The sequence below is a fragment of the Cucurbita pepo genome, chromosome 5 (assembly GCF_057944985.1).
Source record: "Cucurbita pepo subsp. pepo isolate OVF chromosome 5, ASM5794498v1, whole genome shotgun sequence".
Classification (NCBI taxonomy): domain Eukaryota; kingdom Viridiplantae; phylum Streptophyta; class Magnoliopsida; order Cucurbitales; family Cucurbitaceae; genus Cucurbita; species Cucurbita pepo.
The window spans coordinates 9,973,852-9,980,945 of NC_141802.1; the positions used below are offsets into that span (position 1 = coordinate 9,973,852).

Consider the following 7,094-nt stretch of genomic DNA (forward strand, 5'->3'; position numbering starts at 1 on the left):
ACAGTATGATAATACGATATGATGACAATGCTGCAGATGTTATTGATCAAGAAGGAAATGCAAAAGGAACTCGAATTTGTGGTGCGATTGCCCGAGAATGGAGACAGTGAAATTTCACTAAAAGAATTTCATTAGCACCTTCAGTCTTATAAGATGAGACCGTGAGATAGTTAGAGTATTTGAATGAAATGAATTAGTGTGTATAACGTATATACCTTTTCAAATGAATAACTATTTATGAATCAAGCCAAGCCAAGCATGTTGATTAGATCACAATGAAAAGTAACCAAGAATTAGCCTTTCTCATGGGTAAGGACACTATTGCTAACATAATAACCCCTCTCCCTCCCGGTCGAGCTCTTTCACCCCTCTCCCTCCCGGTCTCAGTCTCGGTCTCGGTCTCGCTCTTTCACCCCTCTCCCTCTGCAATGCTGACATGAATAGAAAAGAAATAGTTCGAATACCATCTACTCGCGAAAACACTGTGAAAAGACTTTTACGAGAAGGTTTTATTGAAAACATAAGGAAACATAGGGAAAGCAACAAGGATTTTGGGGTTTGAACCCTACGACATAGAAGAGAAGGACCATAGAAAACGATTAGAAATTGAAAACGGATCAGTAGACCTGGTCTCCGAATCTATTCTAACTATCAACAAATTCCTAGACTTTTAGGCGGAATGGGCATTGTAATTCTTTCCCCTTCTCGGGGTATAATGACAGACAGACCGAGAAGCTCAACTGCAGGGAATCGGCGGAGACATTTTGTGTTCCATTATATTATAATTAACTAACAAAAAGAGGTGTATTTGTAATAGCACTCCCCTTATCATTAATTGAGACTTTGAACCGGGTTTCATCTGGAATGAAAGAACAAAAAAGGATTTATGCGGATTTCATTACTGAATAACTTACCAATGGTATCTTTGGGGTTTGTTTAGATAATGAGTGAGGAACCCATTCTGGGTTACGTTTCAGGAAGGATTCGACATAGTTTGATACATATACAAGGTCATATAGAGTCAAAGTTGGAGTAAGTAAGTAAGGTGTTAGGATTCAACCAGAACCAGAGGGCGTATAATTTATAGACTACGAAACAAAGATTCGAATGATTAGGTGAAGTAAGTATTTGACTTGCAATATTCTTTTTTGCGGGGATACTCAAGCAAGTATTTTCTTAAGGGGATTCGGAATAAGGAATGACAAATATATAAGGGCCTCCATTCGGCTAATTTGTTCCAATCCGAGACATAAACAAAGACAAGGAGAATCTTGATAAAAAAAAGGACCCCTAAAGTAAAGCCCACCCACGATATACACATAAAAAGAAATGAAAGGATCTGGTTTGACATGAAATGGGTATATCCATATATCTCTCACTTCAATCAATTTATGAGATGAGAAAGGCAAAACCCATAGCAAGAATCGGTTCACGGAGAAATGAACGTATTAGCTCACGGACAAAGTACGCGTAACAAAGGGAAAGGGCCTTATTCATATGAAAGCAAGTTTAAACAATACAATTGTGACTGTTACAGATGTACGGGGGCGGGGAATTCCTTGGTCCTACGCTAGTACTTGTGGATTCAAAGGGCCAAGAAGGGAAGACGGACACCATCTGCTGCTCAAACCATAGCTCAAAATGCTAGTCGGGCAGGAGCAGATCAAGGTATGCAACAAGCAGAAGTCATGATAAAAGGCCCTGGTCTCGAAAGAGATGCAGCATTAAGAGCTATTCGTAGAAAAACGGTATACTCTTTAGTTTCATACGGGATGTAACGTAACCCCTCCCTCATTGAAGAGAAGTTGAAAGAAAAAGAAATAATTCAATGATTTGATTAAAAAGGATTACTATGGTTCGAGAGAAAATCAGAGGAGTATCTACTCGGACACTAAAGTGGAAGTGTGTTGAATCAAGAGCAGACAGTAAGCGTCTTGATTATGGAGGCTTTATTCTGTCTCTACTTATTAAGGAAGGGGCAAGCGGATTCTATGGGCATTGCCATGCGAAAAGCTTTGCTTGGAGAAATAGAGGGTAGGGTATCCAAATTAGAAAAAATCCCACATTTAGACTCTACCATAGTTGGTATTCAAGAATCCGTACATGAAATTAGAATGAATTTACAAGAAATTGTATTGATTAAGAAGTAATCTATCCGTATGGAATTCGTGATGCGGCTATTTGTGTCAAGGGTCCTGGCTCTGGCTGGATAGATGCGTAACTGCTCCAGACATCATCTTACCACCTTATGTGGAAATCGGTTGATAATACATACACAGCATATAGCTAACCTAATGTAGCCAATTCATTTGTGTATTGAATTAAAGATCGAGAGGAATCGCGCGTATACAAACGCCAAAGAATTTGCAAGACGCAAATTATCCTATAGACGCTATAGACGCTATATTCATGCCTGTTCGAAATGCGAATCATAGTATGAATTCTTAATGTAAATGGGAATGAACAAGAAGAGAGACTTTTGATCGAAGGAGCCCTAAGAAGAAAAATAGCTAGGACAGTTCGGGAAGGACCAAGGGGACAACCATTCCCTTGTCAAAAACTCAGTCATTTGAAAAGTCATTTTTCATTATTTGGCGAAATAGAAGCCGGTTCGACGAGATCCTTAGTCTTGGATGAATCCTCTTGAAAGGAAAGGGGTCGATCAAGCAAGAGAGATTTGGCAATTCCGGATGTTCCACTTTCACGGGGGAATCGACTCTACGCCCCCATTTTGGTGCCCCGCTTGGCCTCTTTACAAAAGAAGGATTTCATATGCTTTACCGACGAGAAGAGGAGAGGGGAGAAGAAGCTCCACCAGAAGAGGCGCGAAGCGGTAAGACCCAATGGGCGAACGCGCAAAGCGGCGAAGACTGGAAAGGAGAGGAGAGGGGCTCATAAACCGATTTCTCTTGACCCTTGCTTCCTCTCCTTCTGTATACTTCAGTGTATACAAAAATGTATATGAGGCAAAGACTATTTGTTTGAACACTAGACTACTACTAGAAAGACGAGACTATGACTACAATATCAAACTAGAGACTACTCGGATACTGAATCTATTTTATAGAAAGAGGCTAACGACTAGTAGTCAGATCTAGACAATAGACTATTGTGGCTTAGTAGTGATATTGAGATAAAGGTAAGGTCAGATTGTCCACCTATCGCCTTAGTCAGGTAGTACTTGACTCTTGTCTTTCTTGAGCCTGAGGCTGGAGAACGAGTCAGGTGAAGCCCTTTCCTTCCCTTTACTTACTGACGGGCTTGCTTCCCTTTAGGTAAGGGAATAGTCCAACTTTCAACCCTATATTGGCTTCCAGTACTTTCTATTCCCGGTAACAAGGTAATAGCTCTTCTTTTCCTAAAGCGCTTGTTCCACTAGGGTCCTCTTCTGTTCCTGTATAAGTAAGAGGATGGCAGTCCGTTATTCTATGGCTTCGGGAGGCTCCTTTAAAAAGAGTTGACCCGTGATCTACGCAAAGGCTACATAAAGTACGTACACACAGGCAAGAGAGAGAACGCAAAGCGGTACGTAAGAGCAAACTTTCTTATTGCCTATTACCGAATCAAAAGTGCTTAAACCTCTCCTCTTTTTGTCAGTCGTCTACTTTACTGACTGAAAAACGGGAAGTCACTCATTCAAACCTCCCGCCCTCTCCAGTCAGGCGGGCGAAGCGCATTAATAGGAGCGAAGCGTATCTTTCTCTTAATAATTCTATAGCAAAGTCATTATACAGACTGAAATGGTTGAGACGCGACTCGAAGGTCTCATCCACTCGCCCCCTTCCCAATCCATATTCCAATGTCGGGAGGAAAGCTCAATATGGTATAGTCGAGGTAGACGTCTCTCTATGTGTGGAAAAAGAGGAAGAGCTTTGATTTGCACGCCTTTGAGTAGGTAGGGTTATACGCGTCAGCTTAAGATCATCTCTCCAACCAATAGCCTCAGACTGAATCTACCGATAGCATCTGCCTTTACTATCTAAACTATCACGACTCGATTTTCGAGGCTTCGAAGAATCGAAATCGTGACTAAAAGGACGAAATCAAAAACAAACAAAAAGAAAATAAAAGAAAAGAAAAGCAAAGTAAAAGGATAAAAATACCATTCAATTAAAACAAAAGAGAAAGAATATTTTTTTCGAAAATATTACAAAGGAAATTGCAAATGTAAAAATGAAATACAAAATTAAAATCAAATATTTCAAATGGAAAATACAATTATGAAGAAAAATACAAAAGACTCTAAATATGAAAACGGACAAAGGACTCTAAAAGACCGACCAGGGACTGACGCTCCGGAACGACAGCCCTCTGTGACCGCACAGCTCTCGAACACCTCCCCGTATCGACTGGTACCTGAAAAAAAAAGGGGAGAAAGGGGTGAGTATAAAAATATACTAAGTAAGCAGCCTACTTGTAGGCTCTTTTCGCATCCTTATCTTGGTAGGTAACCACGGTCTTTCTCAAGTTTCTAAGGAGAGTGATCTAAGCTGCAACTCTCTTTTCTGTATCATAAAAGGCTTGCCCATCTTATTCAGTGAAATGATCAGTGTCCTGAGGTGAGGCGCGACCTCATAAGCAAATTTGAGGGGATCGTATGGCTGGATCTGAATACGTGACTCTCTCTCTGAACATCATCCGTGGAGGTTAACTGACGACCCTCACACTGGACCATACATCCACAAAACGGGGTGCGACCCCCTATGTGCCGGTCAGCTACTGAGTCATCCTTAGTGACTCCACGTCCCCCGCTCAGGGACGGGTTTCTACGGCCCAGGAGTCCTGTTCAGAAGACCCCTTAGCTATCACCACTAGGTCTGGGCACCTGTCACACTTCCCTATCCGGATCTGTAAAGCTCAACGATCACCGTACCGGAGCTCTGTCTCGACGGTATGGTATCGGAGGAGAGAGGGAAGTGGAGGTTCTGATGACACTATCTTCACTGCTCAACTCTAGCGGGCTACCTACAGTTACCGTGGTGACCTATTATTCTTTCTCGGGTGGAACTTGGTGCCTTAAACTTAGATTCGTGTTTCTCTAGGATTCTCGTGCCTGGTGTCACAAACCTATCGGGTTTGAAATTCTGGGTTCTGGTTCCGCCGATAATCATTTCGTGGGTCTAATTGCACGGTATTCTAGAGGTCCCCCAATCTAGGGTCTCGTCTAGCTTATTTAGCCATAAGCATCCTAATCTAAGCTCATAATTTCTTCCTATTCATCAAGAAAGATAATACAAGCAATCATCATACAATAGAGTTTACACGCAGCAGTTCATGCAAAATTATCAAACATGCTCAATAGGAAGATAACGTCCATCTTTACCCGGAGCGCAGATTTCACAAGTTTCCCAACCTCCTCATGCATACATACATTATCAGAGTCTCAACCAAAACAGATTTAATACACATTTTGTATCTAGCTTTCCATAACCATCTTATATTCGCAGTTTCTATAATAGCACGCTAAGTCGGGCTAGCTAATTTCATAGGTGGTAGCATGCATGCTTGTTCCTAGCGGAAATCCAAATGGCTACTTACTTGGTTGGCGCGTGCCTTCCCAAGCTCGAATTATTTGCCGGAAAAGGTTCCAAAAATTCTGTAATTTCCTTGATAGGTCCTAATTCACATAAAAATAGGATTAGAGTTGAAATCGGGGCGAAAAACAAGCAAACGGAGGTCGAACGGAGGGAAAAAGATCACCAACGCGCCTACACGCGCCTGCACGCGCTCTAGAGGGTGTTCTACGCGCGCGTACCCATGCGCTTCTTTCTGTGCAGTCGCGGGTCAAGACGGGTCGGTTCAAACAGGTCAGCGCGGTCTCGGGCGGTTCGGTTCGTGTGCGGAGCGTTGGTTCGGACTCTGGCCGACCCGGTTGCGCACGCCTGATGCATTTCTCCAGCCCGCGGTCGCCACGTGTCGGTCGTCGATCCTATCGCGCTCCTCCATACGGCGGCCGACGCATGGCGGCGATGCCTTCTCTCTCCTACATTTTTTCCAAATTTTCCAGAAACCGTGAGTTTTGCGTTTTCAATCCATTTTCTTCCGATTTTCTTATCTTTCAATCCGTAATCCATATCAACAAAGTTTCTTAACGAAAGTTGTAGATCTCATATTCTACTTCTACAATATATTTTTCCTTTATTTTTTTCCTTGAACACAGGACGAGTTAAGGCCGTCCAAAGATACGGAACAACTCACATTTTCTGTTTTCGATCGGTTTACCCAAGTCCGACTAAACTCCAATTTTCGTCCGATTCTCGTCCAGGAACTTCAGGAAACCTGTGTGAATCTTAATTTAGTCACATACCTCAAAAACTCCATATCTAACACTCAAGAAACTCCTCAGATCTAGATAAAATCGAAACAAGAAGTTCGGAACCTTACTTTGTCCGTTCTCGGATTTTCTTGCCGGAATGAGTGGATTCCACCACCCGAACTCCTTTTCCAGCACTGAGAGAAGTATTGCTTCGAAGTTTCTTGCCTTGGATTCGATCTCCAATGGCGATTTGTCATCTCTGTTCTTCCTCTCTCCCAAACCCTAACTTCTTCTCCTTTCTCCATCCTCTCTCTCTTTTTCTTTTCTTTTCTCTTTCTCTTTCTTCTTGGAGCCCAAACAACTAGACCCCTTGGGTAAGACCATTTTGCCCCTATGTTGTTATTTTTATTTTATTCATTTATTCATCTAAAAATTCGGGTATTACAATTCTCCCCACCTTAGGAACTTTCGTCCTCGAAAGTTTGTCTTCCCCGGAAGGGTTCGGGGTAAGACCTCCTCGTGTCATCCTCATAATCCTAGGTGGCTCCATTGTCTTGATGGTTTTCCCATAAGACCTTGGCTAATGGAATCTCCCTTTACGTGGTTTCCTTACATCACGTGTCATTATCCCTATGGATTTTTAATCATACGTTAGATTCTCCTGAAGAGAAAGTGTCTCGTGATCAATTATGTGAGTGGGATTCGGAGTGTACTTTCTCATCAATGATACATGGAGTACGTTGTGCACTGCGGCGAGCGTGGGTGGTAATGCTAGTCTGTATGCCACGGGCCCTACCATTTCTAGGATTTCGAAGGGTCCCACGAACCTCGGGCTCAA

General features: G+C 42.5%; 1 long non-coding RNA gene across 1 annotated transcript; it reads right to left on the minus strand.

Moving 5' to 3' along the window:
* Nucleotides 1-4,086: 4,086 nt before the first annotated feature.
* On the minus strand, nucleotides 4,087-6,609 carry LOC147792664 (uncharacterized). The gene is made up of 2 exons (XR_015421200.1): nucleotides 6,385-6,609; nucleotides 4,087-4,356 (listed from the first exon to the last, which is right to left on the minus strand). It is a non-coding gene; the product is annotated as an uncharacterized LOC147792664 (long non-coding RNA).
* Between the last annotated feature and the right edge of the window lie 485 nt (nucleotides 6,610-7,094).